Source organism: Etheostoma cragini, chromosome 3 (assembly GCF_013103735.1).
Source record: "Etheostoma cragini isolate CJK2018 chromosome 3, CSU_Ecrag_1.0, whole genome shotgun sequence".
Classification (NCBI taxonomy): Eukaryota; Metazoa; Chordata; class Actinopteri; order Perciformes; family Percidae; genus Etheostoma; species Etheostoma cragini.
The window spans coordinates 27,680,292-27,700,687 of record NC_048409.1 but is presented as its reverse complement, the minus strand read 5'-3'; the positions used below and the strand labels follow the sequence as shown (position 1 = coordinate 27,700,687).

The following is a 20,396-nucleotide window of genomic DNA, read 5'->3' as shown; positions in this document are numbered from 1 at the left end:
TTTACAGATGATCACATTTCCAGAACTGAGGCAATAAATAGCCTACATATGAGGGGTGTCAAACTCACACGCCACATACAACCCAATTTGATCTTAAGTAGTCCAAACCACTACAACCATTGCACTATAGCCGATTAATAACTACTCTATATTTGTCCTTTTTATTTACTGTAAAGGGGTACAAGTACATAATGAAAAATCATTTACAGAAAAGATGACGAGCCTGAGAAATCTTTAGAAACATCAGTGCAATTTCGACATTATGTTTCCATTTTCAACTGTATTCTGATCAGGATGGAAAAGGAAATGAGTCCGATATATTCCTTAAGCACTGAGAGGCGCTGAGATCACACCAAGCCCACTGGCGTCCCATTTAGTCTACCTCTGTGAAGAAATAGGAACTGATCAATTGTGTTTTTCTCCTTTTTGACAAAGACATTTTCCACCAGCGGCACCTGCAAGCGGCAGGATGCAAACAAATAGGAATACTGATCATTTTGATTTAATGATTTCTCTGCAAATTACACACTTTGCAAAGTCATCCAGTGGGCCAGATTGGACTCTTTGGTGGGCCGGTTGTAACCCAAGGGCCGTATATTTTGCCACCCCTACTCTGAATGATGGCTGCTTACCTTCCAGAACAACTAATATGGTTGTTATGGCCTCCATTTAAAGACAGAGGGAGAAAACAAGACTCACACACCAGAGGCTCATGTAACAATAGTACACAAAGTTATCAGCAAAGGGAATAAAAACATAACCAGGTAGTCATTTCTCACGCTAGATTTAAGATTACTTTGCAGTATTTTACAGTATTTTTAAAGCCAATAAATGAACACGCAGGTACCAGTTCTTCGCGGTGACAAAGACATTGATTCGAAAGTAAGATGCCAAAAAGCAGACAGCCGGATTCAGGTTACCATCCTCGTTGTGGTGTTCTTACATTAGCTTGCTGGTGCTGAATCAGGGGTGATAATTAATAGCTTGTTCTCTCACTACTGCAAACACACAATCTCACACACACACACACACACACACACACACACACACACACACACACACACACACACACACACACACACACACACACACACACACACACACACACACACACACACACACACACACACACACACACACACACACACACACACACACACACACACACACACACACACACACACACACACAGAGGACACTCTCTCTCCCAGCGTTTCCCAGATTTATGAAGTGCTGTGCAGTAACTGACCTTGGAGCTACTGACTACTCACAACAGTGGTGTAAAGTACACTGTACATACTTAAGTACAATTTTAAAGGTACTCACACTTTACTTTTCTTTTCATATATTTCTACTCCACTGGACCACTACAACTATAACATACTTCTTACAAAATTGTGCATCGGTATTGATCTAATGATATAAATATATAAATCACATAAATCAGTCCCAGGGGGCAGTTTACTGCATAATAAGTACTTCTAATACTTTAGGTATCTATGTTTTTTTCTGATAATACTTGTTTTTTGTGGGACGTGATGGAGTATTTTGATATAGTTGTTTCATAACTTGAATAAAAGATCTGAATACTTCTTCCAGCGCAGGTTTACAACACTGTTAAGTGGGACAGCCTCCGCTTCAATACGAGACTGAGTGGGCCTGCTAACATCTGTTAACTATTACAGTAAATTAGGTAGTTAAGATACAGAACTGGGGGTTACACTTACCCAAGCTCCCATGACTTGAAACTGCAAAGAGCAGCTGACGTTACCATTATGAGATCTCAAATGCAACAACAGGGGTCAGGTAGCAGATTTCAGTCATTTCATTAGAGCACATTAGGACAATGGATATATGAGACTTTACAGAATCTGTGAAATCAATCAACGCGGTATTGGATCCATAACAAATAGGTCCAGAGATCTCCAAACTAGAGATGCAAACATTCATTGATTAGTCGTTAATGTATTAGAAATAGGAGTAAAGTACATAAATTATAAAACAATTATGCACCAATTTTTTTGTTTTATATGTACTTTTAACACTCTAAAATAGATGTATTAACTTCAAATATTTGACAACATCAGCTACTACGTACTAAATTCTTCTTTGCTTCTATCAAACTATTTAATTTATTACTAACTATTTTGATAATAGGTGTGAGTGAAAAATCCTCTGATTCCAACTTCTTAAATGTGAATATTTTCTAGTGTCTTCAGTCCTCTGTGACAGTAAACGGAAACTTTTTGAGTTGTGGATTAACGAGACATTTCAGGACGTCATCTTGGGCTTTGGGAAACACTGATCAACATGTTTCGCCATTTTATAGACCAAACGACTATTAATCAAGAAAGTAATAGACAAGGGAATCGTCAATGAAAATAATTGTTAGTTTCAGCCCTACTAAAAACACAAAAAAATGCATAAAATGTATTAAGCAGTGGCAAAACCACCCTGTATGTGCATATCTCAGACTAGGAACTAAAAACTGCACCCTTTTGATAAATAACATAAAATGCATTAAAAACAAACTTCCTCCACAAAAAAAGCACAGACATACAGACATACAAACAGACAGACAGACTTTATTAATCCCAAACTGGGAAATTACTCTGTTACAAGCAGCAAGTACAAGTTACCAATGACATACACACACTCACAAATAAACAACAACTAATCACACGTACTAGAAAGAATAAGATTAAAAAAAGATAAGCACAGCAAAAAAATCCCAGAACTACTAAAAAAATTTAAAAAAAAATACCTATAACTTCCTACCAAGATTTAACCTTAACACAAAGACAAACAAACGAATCTCTATCCAAATCTTCATGTGTCAGCAACACTTGCGCAAAGAAAGACAGATGACCAGGAGTCCGACAGCTGCCCTGACAGTCAGATATGAGCAGTCAGTGTGTAGTAACAGGTTTGAATGGTTGTACTCAGTGGAGAGTTAAAAGAGACAGTGAGTTCCCAGCAGTCCAACAGGGCTGTCTACACAGATCATCCACTCCCTCCCTTCACACAAGGAAAACAATAAAGTTCTTATGTTTTCCTCGACTCTCAGTTAATCCATGCTGTGAGAACTGGGTTGTGTTTTGTGGACCCAGATTAACTTTCGCTAGAAGTTTAACTTGCTACCAATATAATAATACAGCGACACAGGAGTGTATAACGCTCTCTGCCTATAGTCGGGAATACTCACTCTTAGTCCCAGGTCCGGTAACCCCCTATCCACCTGATCTCATGTCAGAAAGGCAGCTGAGGACGAGGAGGAAAAGCCAGACTCCCTGCGGCAACAAAGTTGTTTCCGTGAAAGAAATCAAACCGTCGTTACGTCGTCATTAAACAAAAACCTGAAGCGGACCCGGTGACAGATAACGACTGCTGGCGTTTAACATATATGTATTTATACATGAAAGAGCTGTAGCTTTGGTCTGTAAATACAAAGTGTGTCGCATTCCTATGGTTTCAGCAAACGCGGCCCAGTATCATGACGTCACCGCAGGGAGGGAGGGAGAAAGAGAGAAAGAGAGAGAGAGAGAGAGAGAGAGAGAGAGAGGAAGATATTAACGTGTTTATTAGCAACCTTGTGTCCTGTCAAATAGAAGCTAAAACCTTTTTATTTGCTCCTCCTTCCCTCTGTGACACGTAATCAATCCGCCTGTCACAGGTGTGGCCGTTTACCTATGTGTATGTAATCGTCGTTTAGTTTATTAGTTTTTAGATGTCGCTGAAAGTCTCCTGTAATTAACTGCACAGTAAAAGATACAACTTTAACCTCTAAGGCTCATTTGCAGCTGTAGTTGCCGGCCAGTAATCAACAGGCATCAAATAGCAGCAAATACCACACTCATAAATACTCCACTACACGTAAAAGTCCTGAATTTAAAACCTTACTCAAGTAAAAGTCCTGAATTTAAAACCTTACTCAAGTCAAAGTACTGTATGTACCAGTAAAACTGACTAAAAGTAAAATACCTATTCTGCAGTAAAATGGTCAATGTCAGTAGTTACTAGAAACAGTGGCAACATGTAACTAGCTGCAACTAACAAACATTTACATTGTCAGATTATTTTCTCGTTTACTTGTTGGAATCACAGCATTTTTATTTTATTTAATTTTCATCAAGAATTACTCAAACTGGTTAAGCGATATTTTTTTAATAGTTGTTGATTAATCACTGATTATCAGTGATTATTTTCTCTATGAAACATCAACTGGGAAAAGTAAGAGGGATGGTGAAACATTCATATTTGTTGCATCTCTAATCAACAATGTAGATTCCTGAATATAGTATGTTATTTTTTTACAGATCAGCTTTTAAATGAGATCAGATTATGATTCACTGTGTGGAACAACAGCCTCTGACAGTATGGCTTTAAATATTGCCGGTTATAGCAGTCTGATTAAGGCAGGCTACTGTGAAATACCGTGTCTGTGTGCTAATATAAACAGATCCATCACCAAAGACATTAGAAAGGACACACAGATAGTAAGTCAAGGCTAAATGTCAACATACAACCAACCTTTGGGTAACACTGGCCAAGGACTGGTGTCAGTATTGTTGTTTTAACCACATACTTACAGTAAATAGTGCTCAAAAACATGTAAAGGTATAACAATATGTTGCCAATGTCGCTGTATAGTTTAACACTTATCAAAACAGGTGATTGAACACCTATTTTAGCTTATTCAGACCTATTTTCCTAAAATGTAGCATACTCGTTATTTTTAATGTCCTGTTGCCATAATGTCTAAATCAAACCTCATGGAAGTTTTTTTCAGCCTAATTTAAGGCAATTTGTAACTGAACGGACAAACTTGCCGCTTTAAAATCTTATAATAACCCTATATATTCTTTCATCAGAAAACCTATCAAAACATACATGAAAACAGTCTATAATCTGTGCCACTTATCAACGCCGGGCTAAGAGTACTTGTTTCAATATCTCCCATCTACCAGACAGAAAGGTGTCAGTCTCTATAAGGAAAAGGCCTGTTGACATTCCTTTGAGAGTAAAAATACAGCAGGAACGGGTCCACTTAACGTATCAGAGCCAGACGACACACAAACCTGCCAATCCCGAGGCAGAGTTCAAACAAAGCGGAGCTGCAGCCAATGAGGGCTGACTTCCAGAAGCAGGCTGTGGAATGTGGAAAGGCAAATGATAAAGAGAGCGCTACATTGATCACACAAGCTAGCGTACACATATTTCGGCACACGTCCATAGACAGATCCTTTGTTTGCCTGGCACTTACTTACAGAAATATCAAATCAAAAAGGAGTTCATGAGCTACCTTACTACAAGTTCAAGTGTGCTTCTCACCACACACAAAACATTTAAAAAGAGAGAGAGATGAGGCATACAAAACTACAGTGTATGCATCAGGTGCAGGCTGGAAAACAACAACAAACATCTCAGATTTTGAGTCTAGAGCCAAGAAAAAGCATCCAATATACAGACAGCAGATTGTCTTTCAGGTCAGTCGTCCGTCTTTAGACATTTCACAATATCAATTTAGCTTGGATATAAAAAAGGATTCTCAGAGAACTTATGTCACTTATGTACAAGCAATAAGCACTATTTTTTATAGTGCAACAGGTTGATGTCACACACACACACACACACACACACACACACACACACACACACACACACACACACACACACACACACACACACACACACACACACACACACACACACACACACACACACACACACACACACACACACACACACACACACACACACACACACACACTCTCTTCATTCAATGCGTTGTCTTTATTTTCATGGCTATTAACATTGTAGATTATCACTGAAGGCGTCAAAACTATGAATGAACACACGTGGATTTATGTAATTAACAAAAAAAGTGTGAAATAACAAAAATGGCCATATAAAATGGCCATATATTCACAAATATTTTATAAATTGGCTTGGTCACTAACCAACTAGTCTTGCGTTGTCAGACCCATCTGACCTATCGTTGGGTCAGCCCTGGAGTGTGGTCCGGCTACACCGGTCATCTGTTCTGGGATAGGGGGAAATACAACAATCTGGCTGGTTTGTAATTCTTCAAACTAATCACAACCGTGCAGGGTGATGCTAAGTACGCCTCCACAATTCAGGGGAAAATATGAATCACAATTGTTTAGCTTAGAATTGATATCACGATTCTCTGACATGATCTTTTTGGCACAAAGTGTAATGTTTATTGCCACGTGAACCCGGACAAAACAAAAGAAATTGGTAGTACTAAAATAGATTATTTAGTTGGCACTTTTAGCACACTGAGCCACACCATGAGCCTGTAACCATAGAGGCTTCAATAAAGAGAAGGGAGAGCTTTAAAACCTATTTTATACAGTCTATGTTTAAAACTCACAGAAGAGAGTAGTAGCATTTGTGATGCAGTCGGCTTGTAAAATTAAATGAAAATCAAAGTCATAAAAAAAAAAGTCAACTTTTTTTACAAAAAAAAATCTAAGTTATTTAAAAATGTAATCGTGAACAGGGTGAATCGAGATGGCGATTTTATAACGATTGATCGTGCAGGTCTAATGCTAATCCCAGATGGATCGACACAGCCACTGCTAAATACATAGCGGAGATAGATAGGGATGGGGGGGGATGTGTCAGGCTTTATCCCAGCGGTGTCATCTGGAGAGCCAGACAATTAACCAACGGACTCAGGCTGCCTTTGATCCCAAACCGTGAGCTTTACAGCCACCGAGCTCAATGGTAATGTTAATGGTAGGGGACACACTGGTGTTACAAAGGTAGAGGTGAGACGAAGAAGAAGCTGCAGGCATTTATTGGAGTTTAGTCAAAGCTCCAACTTCCAAAAGGAATAATCAACATAAGCAAGGCGGGTTCTAGTTGCTGCTGCCTACTCACCCCATTACATACTGCCTAGGCATCATGTTGAGACAAGTAAAATCTTGAATTATTCATCTGAACGTACCCTTGAATTTTTCTGCCAATACAGCCGGAATTGTTTTTTTAATCAAGAGCAGAAGACAAGCTGATCGGTACAATCTGACACTAAAAATCAGATTCCAGTTGATAGCCAAAGAAAAAAAAAATCACATTGTTCTACTCAACTACTCTCATCATAACTTGATGGTGTTATTGCACAATGTTAGTGTCATGTTTAACACCAAACATACTGTGAAACACATGACTCAGTGTAGTACCATCATTACATGTTGCAGGCATGTTGTCAACAACAGACACAATGAGGTGATGTCATTGATGATGTCACAAGGACAAGCACTGCGTCATTCTCCCGTCATTATTTGTCCTTTGCGAGAAACTTCAGCCACTACAGCAGCGGTTATTCAGACTACAGAGGCAAGAGATTGTTATCAAATCCATCAAATGCTGGTTAGTGTAGTGATAGTGTTTATTTGTACTTTTGAGTTTTATTCTTACTCTAAGAAATTAAAATAAACAAGTGAGAGTGGTAACATTTTAGTTTTTCATTTAGTTGCATAACAATTCTGCAAATAGATATTCGGAGAAAGCCAAAACTCAATTTTCCTTTCTTAAATATTCTGATTTGTGGTTTATTAACATTTCTGATCGACCGATAGCAATGGATTTGTTACATTACAATAAATCCTTAGGACTAGAACTTGCCTAATAATTTGCACACAGTGTATATGTATGGCCGAGCAGCAGCTCCGCGGGGCGTGAAGATGACGTAGTATTAAGAGCGACAATGGCAGCGAGTAGTATGATAGCCCAATGTTCTGCGTAGGGAGGTTGGATCAAACAACACAGGACTGCCCCGTTCTTGTCCCACGTGTCCCGTAAACTTACCTTTTATATGCCCACCCACAATCTTTTCCTAAACCTAGCTGCATAAAAAGTGACGACAATAGTCCTGACGCAGTGCGTTGAGATAAAGCGCGTTAAGATATGACCCTAAAGGAGACTTTTAGCGTCAATAATAACGCCAAAGGCACGTGACCAAGCATCCGTAGACTCCCAACTTTATGCGATGGAGGTGAGAACGCCGGATAAGCGGTCGAAGATGGATGGATGGATGAGAACGCGTTGGCTGTCCATGAGCAAGTGAAGGCTAGTTAGTATTCATAAGGTTTGGACATTGTCATGACGAAAAAGAACATTCCAGTTGCATTCAATGGGTCCTTCAGAAACTTGGAATAAACTGTAGAAATCTTCAGAAGTCTATAAAACGTTAATTAAGAGACATTTCTGAATGTAGATAATTGATAATCTTAAACACTGCACTGGATCCTGATTTAACAGCAGGATCCTGAGAAAGAACGTACTTTTTTACGGAGAGATCCCTGCAACAAAAGTGCTGCCTGTGTCATCCAGACTATTCCACAGTTATGGAAGAGTCGCCCCCCCCCCCCCCCCCCATTCTATAGCCTACTGCCATTGCATGCCACAGCAGTACAACTAGGATGAAAAGGGTAAAACACGGCCAACATCCAGAGCTCTCTTTGTATTGTGTGTGTGTGTGTGTGTGTGTGTGTGTGTGTGTGTGTGTGTGTGTGTGTGTGTGTGTGTGAGCTTGTGAAACCTCCGTATCAATTGGGAACATGCAGGCCCAAGCTTGATTTTTCAGGCGAGATTAAAACTAAACATGCAAACACAAGAACAGAACTCCTCAACCTGTTGCTGTGGGGGAAAACACACCACAAGAGCACAGAGTTCACACTGAACAAACAGAGCAGTCTCGCACAAATAGAAAAATTACCAGCAGTGGAAGCAACTTCCCTAATAGATAAATCTGACAATTACTTTTTGATTCATCAAATAATCTATTGAATGTCAGAAAAACAGATGTCATCACAAAGTGACGTCTCTGGAGCTTGTTTTGTCAGACCGTCAGACCAAAACAGAAAGATATTCAGTTTAGTGTAATATCAACAAGAGAAAAGAAGCAAATCATCACATTTGAGAAGCTGGAACCAGAGAACGTTGAGCATTTTTGCTTGACAAATTAAACGATTAATCCATTATCAAAATAGTTACCGCTTTCTTGACTAATCGTTGCTCTCGGCCAGAACAGAAGATGAATAATCTCTCCATTGAATACTAATGATTTAAAATATTAACATCTGGCCGCATCTCAGTCAGTAGTCTTGTGTCTACTTTATAAACACACTATAGCTTGATTAACTAAAATAACCAGGAAAGTAGGAATGTAACGATTAGAAATGTTGACAATAACAATTACCGTTTTCATTTAAAATATCATTATTATCACGGTGGATAACCCCGGTGTGGAAACCGTGGGTTTAATCCTTCCCAGCTTCATCTGAGTACCCTGAAGGAGCCGAGCAGGCGCACTGCGGAAGGAGGAGACGACAGCACTCTGGACATTTATCGGCCCTCTGAGAAGACTAGGTCTGAATCATGGGGATATTTTGGTTATTGTGAGAAGGACAGTTGACTGAAGATAGTTATCCTGTCTGCAGAACGTGCAGGAAACGTGTTGCTGCTAATGGCACCAAACACACTTGTAAAAAACCGCGATAATACCAAAAACAGTGTTAATTTTCCGTGAGGTAACATTTTCATACCGTTACATCCCTGCAGGAAAGCATGTACCGAAAAAGCAAAGAAGAGAGAGACTTATATTTGTGTTATATATATATATATATATATATATATATATATTTTTTTTTTTGTGCATATATGAAATTCTTTTATGGCCACGGATGAACAGCTAAATGTAAACATAACTGAGGATTTTGGCGTGATTCTAAGTATGATGACACAGAAATAAAAGAAATGTTTGAGTAAGAAATTCCTCCTCAGTTTTCTTCCAGATACTTTGTAACTCTCTACACATTACAGTGTTGGCCTAAAACCCGACCTGGCGGGTGAAACTAAGTCTCAGAAAAAGGTTATTGTTGTGATATTGAATATTTCTTTTTTTATTCCAGTGTTCTTCCCTTTGTTCTTGAGCACCTAGAGGGCTGCGTTGATGTTGGCTGCAGCGGTCATTCCTGAGAGGATTTTCTTTCCTCTAAGGCAGTAAGCCTGGCTCTTCCTCCACGTTATGGAGAAGAATCCTAATGTAAGGTCTGACATGACCCACCCAGGGCACGGCTTCTTAAATCCGTCACCAGTCATCTTAGTTGGACCCTCTGTTTACAGACACTTTTAAACGTTTTTTTTTTTTTTAGGGTCAAAAGTCAACAAGCAACTGGAGCCATTGTCCATTGATTTCTCTTGTATCTGTGGACAAAAGATATCTTAATGTGTATGGTTCTGTCAAAAAAAAAAATAGAATTGGAGGAAAACCAATCAAGAAATTAACCACAAAATAATCAAAAGCAAATCACAGAAAAACTAAGGATGAAACTTTCTCCACTTAAACCCCTTTTCTCCCCTGATATAAGGTGGAGTCAGGGATGTTGGTTCTTGCCCTGTATCTCAGAGCTGGTTGTTTGGCTGTTAGCCTTTAGCTGAATCCGGCCCAGAGCTGGCTCTGCACCTCGCCCCCCCCCCCCCCCCCCCCCCCCCCCCCCCCCCCCCCCCCCCCCCCCCCCCCCCCCCCCCCCCCCCCCCCCCCCCCCCCCCCCCCCCACACACACACACACTCATGCCCTCTCCTTGTCTGGACTCTTCACAAACACCCAGAACCTGCACATAGATAAAAGGTATCCACTGCTCTCCCTCCCTCTTCCTCTTCACTTTCTCCCCTATCACTCCATTTGTCACACCGCCCTTTTTTTCAAGCCATCTATTTTCTATGAAACCTGATACCAGGAGAAAGACAAGACTTTTAATGATTCCATGCTTGATCATCCACTACAGCATAAACTCAACCAGCAAGGGGGACACAAAGAGGACAAAAACATTAACACAGAAAATGAGACTAACAATTTAATAATAAAACGTCAGACCATGCCTTAAATGTCCCTGGATTTCTATGCTTAATGATTGTTCACAGCTTCTGCCTCCAAGTTCCACCTAGGCTCGTACGGCGATGTTGAAGCTGTTTGGAGTTCATGGAAGACGCCTAAACAGCAGCTGTGTTTGTCTCTCTCTCTGAGGGACCCTCAGGTCCCCTAACAACAACAACATCTGTCCTGCCGTCAGGTCTGCCCCCTGCTGGACACGTCTGTCAACAGTCATCAACACTTCCTGATTGTCTCTGCCTTCATGAGTCCACTTCCCTACTGTGATCCACCATAAACACCCCTCTGGGCTTAGGTACTATCAAGATCCCTAAAACCTGCTTTGAAGGGTATCTTTGACCTGAGTGGATTCCAGATGTTGCTGTTGTTTACTTCTATGGGCTTGAAGTCTGAATCTAAACACATTAAATATTAAATCAAATAGGAAAGCAAGTAGCAGCTGATCAGTGCAAGACCTATTATTTACTTTTATATATCTATGTGAGTCATCAAATTTGACACAAGTGACTTCAACCAATCATATATGTAAATAATGAATAAAAAGTGAAGACATTTCAAGGTATTTAATGTCAATTCTATTGTGTGCAGAAGCTAAATGTGTTATGATCCGCCAGCAAAAGGTGTTATTTTAGAAAGTGAAATTAGTCACAGCAGGGCTGTCACTCCCTTTTCTTTTGTCATTTGTATATAGTGAAGAAATAACAGTAAACAAGGGAGCCAGAGATGAAACAGACCCATCCGGTCGGTCTCAAACCATTCATAGTCGTATGTCGTAGCCAATAAACCAGAAGAAATGTTTTTGAAATACTTAAATTAGCGGTTGCTAAATATCTATACTGTCAGGTAGCATGACAAGTCACAACTAAACTTCTGTTTAAAAGGACCAGCTGAAGTGCTGAGAGCAGAGAAAGCCTTTTTCATCCAGGTCCATTCTGCAGAGTCAAGTGTACCACAGATCCCTACGCTGATGCTGTTACTAGACATCAGGGAGGGGTACAGAAAGCTAATTAAAGCCTCCTGTCAAAGGGAGAGAAAGGAGAATACTGCTATCAATGCCCTAGTCAATGCAAAACACCGGTGCAGTGAGCAATATGTAGAAAAACTAAAAACAGCAGCACGCAGCCTAATTAACCAATGTATTTAGAGCCAGCACCCCACCAGACTCTCTATTTGCCCTTTCTCATAAATACAAATATATAGTATATGGATGTACGTTGTACGTATATACGAGAAGTGTTTAACCGGCCAGCCGGTTTTTCCTGTCTGATTGTGCAGGTTTCTATACCTCTGTTTTGACACTAAACAGCAGAAAAAGGTCAAAAACCTTGATTTCCCAGTGAGATAAGTATCGGCAGTACAAATAATATTAGCTTACAAATACATATCTTTTTAAAGCTGAAGTCTGCTGATACTGACAGTATGCTGATCTACTAGTGCATCTACCGTCTGTTGTCTGACCTGCAGCTAGCTCCGGTGATTTTTCAACCTGACACCCACTGACACAGTTATCTTTGCTAATGCTGAATAACTTGCAGAGCATGATGTTGAGAAGAGGGTTAATTTTGATAAGAGTACTCAGCACTCACGGCTGGGGTATGGTCTGTATATAAGAGAGAGAAGAGTGACCCCTCCATACAGCTCTGGCATCCCAGGAATGTGTTGTGTGCCCAGCACTAATCGCACAACCTTGCTGACTAACCGCATTCAAAATCTTTACTTCACTCACTCATTCACACAGTCACACAGCACACATATGAACGACATACATACATACATATCTGCTATCTGAGAGAAAGAATGAATGGGAGGGAACTCAATAAAAGACCAAAGGATAGGAGAAATGACTTGTGCAATAAAAATTGGGGTTAAGGAGGAGAGAGAGTAACGAATCACAGACAATATCCTCTTTCCTCCTTCAGCGCACGCACACACACACTAATGTGTATGTTGCATGGCTGTAGATGTTTAAGGTTGGTCATTTTAACTCCTTTACTGTCGGGTAGTTTAATCTAAAGTGATGCATCATATTCCATAAGATCCTCATATGTTTGTAGCGTTGCTGTCCTGTGAGAACCACTTATCTCTTAAAATGTTTTTAAGGGTTTCATGCTGTCAGATGAACAGCCCTGTTTTCAGCTTTGTGACGATGCATTTTCCAGCTGATCCGAGAGGCTTTTTAAAGACTGTAATTAGCTTAAGAAGTAGGAGAACATTCACATAGATGAAGACAAATAGAGGAACACTTCATCCTTTAGTTTCTCACAAACATTCAACATCAACACATCAGGAGATACATGGTTTTCCCTGGACAGGAAATGGATAAAAAACAACAACTGTCATCTAAAAGGGTAACTAAAGCTGTCAGACAAATGAAGTGAAAAGTTGATCATTTACCTCTGATTTGTAGTGGAATAGAAGTATAAAGTTGCATAAAATGGAAAATACTTTAATAATAAGTGGTTACATTGCACCACTGTTATGAAGCGTCAGTGTTAATAGAACCAGCTTTTTCCCTGGATTTACAATTAAGCCGCCCAGCGAGCTTAGAGGGTCTTAGCAGAGCAGCACAGCCCTCACGTAGAATTAGCTTGGTTTGTGCCCAGAGCTGCGGGTTTTAACTGTTTAACAACTTTTACGAGTGTCTCGCCACCTTGTACCTCGGCCATGCCGTGGAGACGTCAAGTTTTACACCTCACGGTAAGGTATTAATCAAACAACGCACACACACAGATAGACAGACAGACAGAGACCACACCGAAGGAGCCTTCTCTGGTCCCCTCGAACCCAGACTCGAAAGCCGCTAACATTAGCCGCTGTTAGCAACTCAGAGACGCGCCACAAGCTAACGCGCGAGCACAACAAACTACGATTATTAAACACAAATGTTCCTACTCACCCCAAAACTTACAGGAAAACCTTTTCTGCTGCCACCGTGGTGTGGAAACAAACTTTCCTCTGTTTAAAAGAGCAGACGCACGCTAACTTTGGGCAAACTGAATAACATTAGCCGAAGTCTCACTTCCCCGACGCCATGTTGAACGAGGAAAAAAAATAATACTACATCCGGGAAACTGCAGCAACGCACCATGGCAACCGAGTCAGTGACGGGCCTACCGTCTCAAAAAACAAAACAAACATGGGTTAGTAGGCTATTTGGTGTCACCGTTAGGCGAAAAACAGTCATTAAACAGGTTCATAATGAGATTAAAAGGGGTTCGAGGTCAGTAATCAACTTGTTATTTGATCCCATGATAGATTGCCCTGCTCCTCTTACACATAGGCTACACTCAGTGTGCTAAAATCAGCACAGGGCTACTTGTTATTAGGATATTTTCTATTATTCCAGTGTAGTCTAGGCTGTTGTTAGTTTTAAAGCTCGCAAGTCCATGATCAGACAGAGATGCAAAGCCCTCTGAGGCTTAGGACAAGAAAGAAACAACTCTGGGTCAGTTTGTAAAACCCGGGTGTGGACAGCAGTCTCTCCCTGAACCAGATCATTCAGGCTGTTTTTCCTGCTTTGGGCTGAGCATCTGACCTGTAACCCCTACTACACCAATACAATTGACGGCGGCAGATAGTGGGATTGGCAAAGTGAGAAGAACTGGAGAAACCATACCACCTCTCATCCAGTTGCTTCCTGTCTCTTTATCCATTCTTTTGACAAAACAAGCCACGCCAAACGCTTTGCTGCTCTGCCAGGATGAGGAAAAGGAGCAGGGCTACAACAGCTTACCATCCTGCAGGAGGAAACCCTATCTACAGAAAGCAAGGACACCACGCTGCAAGAACAGTCTGGAGAAGAAGGATAAAGAGGAAATACATCACTAAAAGTATTACAAACTGCAAAGAATCAACCAGGAAACCTCTCAGTGGTTTCTGGAGGTGGATGACTCTGAGACATCTGCTGCTCCAGGGGGATCAGGATCCAGTTTCCTGGATGATGGAGATTATATGTCGCCACGTAAGGGCTGAGAAGTTGGGAGACCTTCCTTGGAGTCCAGTGTAAGCCCTGCTCTCTGACACAAGCCAGTAAATCAGAAGAGGTGAGAATTACAGAGATGAAGATTGGGCACCATGCTCTTGGAACATATGCAGGGCTCTTCGTTGTCACACCACTCCTGAACTGAGACTCCACTTTGGGGAGGGATCAGACTCCGGTCTGGGGGAACTTGAGGATGAAGGTGATGGCAACGGGTGCTGACAAAGACTGAAAGAAAAAAGGACATTTGAGTGATTGTTTCAGAGCAGTTGTATTTGGTAAAACGTATGCGGACTGCACAAATTGAACAGTTTTAAAGGGAAATATAATCTAGTATTTTTGTGAGTTTAATTATTGCTAATGCCACATGAAGGATCCAATATCAGCACCATTGACCTGTCAAATGCTGGTCAAATATGCAAGTGGCTGGTAGAAACAATGGTGAGTTATTGTGTGACTGGTCAAATTGAACATTCACGAGACATTTGTCTGGTGGACAAAAAAGTAAATTTTGGACCCTGTCCACATGTAGATTAAAAAACAACCCAACACCACCCCCGCCCCCCTTTCCCTGCTCCTTTTCCTTAGTAGGTCAACAGGACAGCTGTAATTGACTTGCCTGTTTCCTAGGTGACTGGATCAATGGGCAGTGATGGGCAGTGGGATGTAGCGCTGTCTTCAGTGCTGCTCGTAAACTCTGCTTTTGATTTTAAGTGTCACGCCGGTTGAGACACAAAAATGAGCACTGAGGCAGCACAGCAGTACTGATGCCTTGAACAATTTGAGTTTATTATCTCAAATAATTTTGGCATAAAAACATATTTGATTTGTGTTCAAGTAACTTAACAAAAGTCAAGTACCTCAAATTTGTAGTCTATATAAATTTGAGGTACTTGACGTGTGTCTTTCCATTTCATGCCACTTTATACTTCTACTCCACTACATTTCAGAGGGAAATATTTAACTTCTTACGGCACTACAGTCATAATACAGCTTCAGTTATTTTTGTAGTGGAGTGAAACGTACGTTTCCCTCCGAGATGTAGCAGAGTAGATATATATATATATATATATATATATATATAAATGGCATAAAATAGAAATACTCAAGTAAGGTGCAAGAACCTTAAAATACAAGTACAAGTACTTGAGCAAATGTACTTAGTTTCTTTTCGCCACTGCCAATACAACTGTATAAAACAGCTATAGTCTTACTGCAGTTTAACTGTACAACACTGACCTCTAGTGATTAAATTGGTTCACAAATACAAAGAAAAATCAAGAGATGCATTAAAATTAAATAATTTGCTAGGAAATGTGAAGGAGAAATTAGCCTAAAAATCCTCCGGGGGCTTGAGAAGTGGCATTCTTAAGGCCGCGTCATACGGAAAATAATCACACTAATGCAATATACACAAGTTATCTATCAATAAATTCACACACATATCAAGACATGATCCATGCTACGTGCACGTATACGCCAACATCATGTGACATGGCGTAGAGTCATGAGTCATCTTCACCAGACAAAAAGATAAAGGAGAAAATTAAGAAAAAACAAGCAACAATCTTAATAAGCCTTAAAAAAAAACGTGCATGACAAAATCCAAAAGGTGTTGTTACACCTGCACTGTGACGCCAGGAGGAGAGACAGACACATCCAGGGGCTCAGTGTTTCACACAAATAGTTTGAATTTCAAAATAAAACACTTTGTCAGGTTATTAGATTTGTTTTCATGTTAATAAATGTTCCAATCTACCTATTTGTTTTTTAGGTTTTGTATCAGTGTGAATATATCAGAATGCATCAATTGTCATCAGAAAACAAATGTGGAAATGTAGTTTGAATACTACAGGAAAATATATACTTTTTATGGACTTAGTTTATAGGACATGTAAGGCATAATTTGTCTCAAATTAAGTAAGATGTTATTAGAAGTGAATTATTCAGACAGGACAATATAGCGATCTCATACAAATATGATTAGGACACATAATGTCTTAGATATCCAAATGAAATAAATACACAGCCTTAAATGAATAATATACAAATTTAAACAAATTATCTCAAAATGTAATCACCAGTTTATGTCACACATATGTTTTTATAAACTGTCTTTAAACTAAAGTAAAATGACAAGGACTTCATATAACATAACCTATTTGTATCCTCTGTTTTCTATACAAGAAGTGCGTACACTTGGTCAGTCTTCACATTACACCAAACGACTTTTTAAGCAATTCCATTGTTGTGGATGTATTTCCACTTTCAGAATGAAATCATTTTGAAATTAAATCATAAGGTTTGAGGTGGAGATAAAAGTTATTCAAGCTGTCTTAGGTTAGGCTTTATTCCCATCTTGATGTTCCTGCAAAATCCAACATGTTTGATATTATTATCCCCAGACTTTGAAAAATTGTATGTTACTAAAATTCCCAATGACGGCTTATTTTTAGATGTGAGATGAAGTCAGACTTCAGTCTTTCCAGAGTCAGTTGTCCCTACTTGAATATATAAGTTTATTACAACACAAATGTGGCCAGAGGAGATCTTGGTACAGCATGCACAGATACAGTCATACCAAGTACACAACAATCATTTCAGCCTCCCTGTGTGTGTGTGTGTGTGTGTGTGTCTTCATCTCGCCACCTTGGAGAAAACATAACAATGCTGTTTGTAACCCATGGCTCACACTGCTGGAGTCAGAAAAATCTAAGACCATGTCTTCTCTTCTTATCTTCTCTTCTTCTTACCTTCCTCTAACCTCGAGACACACACAGCTTCCTCACACGTGTGAAGGCCTCTGAACATCAACCAAAGTCTTGATGTCATTCACAGAACTTTATAATGAACGTTTCAACAACACTCAGTTCTTGTCTAATCTAAAACATTTCTTACGTTCATTTTTTTTTACATTTAAAGCAGTCTAATCTATAAATAATACGTACATTTTTTGACATTCCATCTCCACTTCCACATTTGGTTTTCTGGAGGTGTTTGTCACTTAAAACTATTCTGATCATAAGTTTCTTTCCTCACTGATACTGAACCAGTTTGGTCCCTAAACTATATGAGTATTACAGGGTGTTCATTGACATGAAAAAGTTACCCTAAAACAACCTGATACTGACTTTAAAATGCATTCTTACAACCTTAAAAGAGGTTTATGTTTAAATTGCACGTGTACTAAATGTTCCTATAAAGAGGATATTTACTGAGTATATTTGGGTATGACATTTTGAGACTGAGCCCTTAAATTGTCTGGCTTCATTTCAGTTGGTCCTGCAGTGGAAGCAAATTGTCTGATTCTCAAAGATCAGCGACTTTTTCTTATCACGTTGCGAATGAAGATCAATATTCTCTGAATGTGCTGATTCGGCTAATTCCTTATTTGTCCATGGAGACGCTTGCTCTTTTCCAGCTCTGTGTCCCGGTTGTGTTCACTGTGGGTCATGTTTTTCTCCTCATTGCAGAAAGTCCCTTTTGTTAAAAACCATAGTTGATATTTCCCAGAAGCTATTATTGCAAATATGAACTGGTTTGGATGTGAAATGAATTCCGGTCACGTTAAAGCGTTGCAGTGTGTAGTTGGAGGCTGTACTTTTTATAAAACAGCTGGCTAAAACAGCTGCCCCCTTTAAAGTCTTCTTTTTTTATAAACTTGACTCTTGATTTTTTAATTATTTCCAATTTGTGCAGCTTTATACTTTCACTTCAATACATCTCAGAGGTATAAATTTGTTACGTTTTCAGAAGGAGACTTTCTGAATGAACTTACGTTAAGCTTCAGCTTGTTCTGACGATTCGGAGATTAAAGTCAAAACTCACATGCATTTTTCACCAGTGGCCTAATCCTTGTCCGTACTTTTGGAATACGATCTTGTATTTTACAAAAAAAGGGCTTTTCCACCTTTAATCCACAGGACATCTAGATGAGAAAAGGCAGGTAGAGAGAGGGGGGAAGCTATGCAGGAATTCGTCACAGGTCAGACTCGAACCCTGGTCCTCTGCGTCGAGGAAGAAACCTCTATGTAGCCTACACGTGCACCTGCTTCAACAAACTAAGCCAACCCGGCCATGAAACAAGTTTCTGAAAACATTTCAGGTGAGAAATAGGCCTTGCAGTTGCTGAATGTGTCTGTTGTTTTGATCAACAAAGTTCAGTTTGAAAGATTTTTGTCAGATTTTGAGAGGCCACGCTCATCCCGCTCGTCATTTCCGGTCGGTGTTTTAACACAAGTGCACTGATTCGCTAGTCCCGGGCTAGCATTCCACCAATCAGATTGGTCATTGAGTCCGAATCGCCCGAAGATTCAATAAGTCACATCGGCCAAACTGAAGGCCCACGGCTCCTCCGACGGACGACGGCACGGAACACACCGAACAGACTCGAGTCACCGACCTCGCCAGACTGTCCGATGGACGATTATCGGGTTGGTGTGTTAGCGCTTTAAGAGCACTCCTCGTGCAGTAAAGTGTTCCCTGTCAGTGTTTTCCTGTTATATCTGATGTTTCTGGATTCATGTTCCTGCTGCTTTAATGTGTATGTTGCATGGCTGTAGATGTTTAAGGTTGTGCTCATTTTTAACTCCTTTACTGTTGGGTTTAACCGCAAGCCATGCTTCATATCCTCCAATCATCATCTGTTTGGAGTGTTGATGTCCTGTGAGGAACCATGTGTCTCTAAAAAGTTTCAAAACTTATCAGAAAAACAGCCCAGATTTCAGCTTTGCTACGATGCATTGTCCAGCCAATCCAAGAGGCTTTTTAAAGACTATATAGTATTTAGATTAAGAACTAGTAGAACTTTCTCAACACGTAAAGGAACACTTCATCCTTCAGTTTCTCACAAACGTTTAATACCAACTCATCTGGAGGTGCGTGGTTTTCACTGGACAGGGAGGGGATGACAAACTGGGATTTGAGAAGTATGTAAAGCTGACGTCAGCGTGGCCTTTCCAGTGAAACGCCCGTCTGGTGTTTCAGAATAACATCCCACGGCCTGCACCGCCTCCTCCGCTGACAGCAGACGCAATGACCACACCCACACGGGAATAAATGCATAGTTTATCATATCATAACAATAAATCATCAAGGCTACATCGTAAATAAAACAGTCTAGTAGGTTGAGGGAGTGTATCCTAAATTATGAACAGGAAGTGGGGGGGACAAACCGTGTCATCAAGAAGAGGTACAAACGGGACGTTGCATTGGTTATTTATGCTCATTCTGTGAGGCGCTGCAAGACAAAAGTTGCTCTAAAAATGTTAAATTGCTGCAACTACTGAGAGTATACTGAGTGATCGCCTTGCATTTCATACAGCTACGAGCTACCAGAGATCACAATTTAGGCTACTTCTGCTACAGTACAGTATCGCTTTAAGTTCCTCTAGATACCTGAAGAAAAACAGCATCCTGCTGTGGAGACAAAAGAAAAATCAATCATTCATCTATAGGCATATTAAAAAAAAAAAAAAAAGGTTTCCACTAGTGCA

The 20,396-nt window shown here is 40.1% G+C and overlaps 1 protein-coding gene across 3 annotated transcripts in view; it reads right to left on the bottom strand.

The window, feature by feature from the left end:
- Nucleotides 1–13,974, bottom strand: part of pak4 (p21 protein (Cdc42/Rac)-activated kinase 4) — a 33,371-nt gene extending 19,397 nt beyond the window's left edge. Inside the window, exon 1 of one of the 3 annotated variants that reach the window (XM_034867554.1) lies at nucleotides 13,819–13,974. The gene's annotated coding sequence lies outside the window, so the exon portion shown is untranslated. Of the gene's footprint in view, nucleotides 1–3,205; nucleotides 3,493–13,818 lie in introns of those variants that run through there. The other 2 variants (XM_034867557.1, XM_034867555.1) reach the window with 2 other exon arrangements.
- Nucleotides 13,975–20,396: the final 6,422 nt, after the last annotated feature.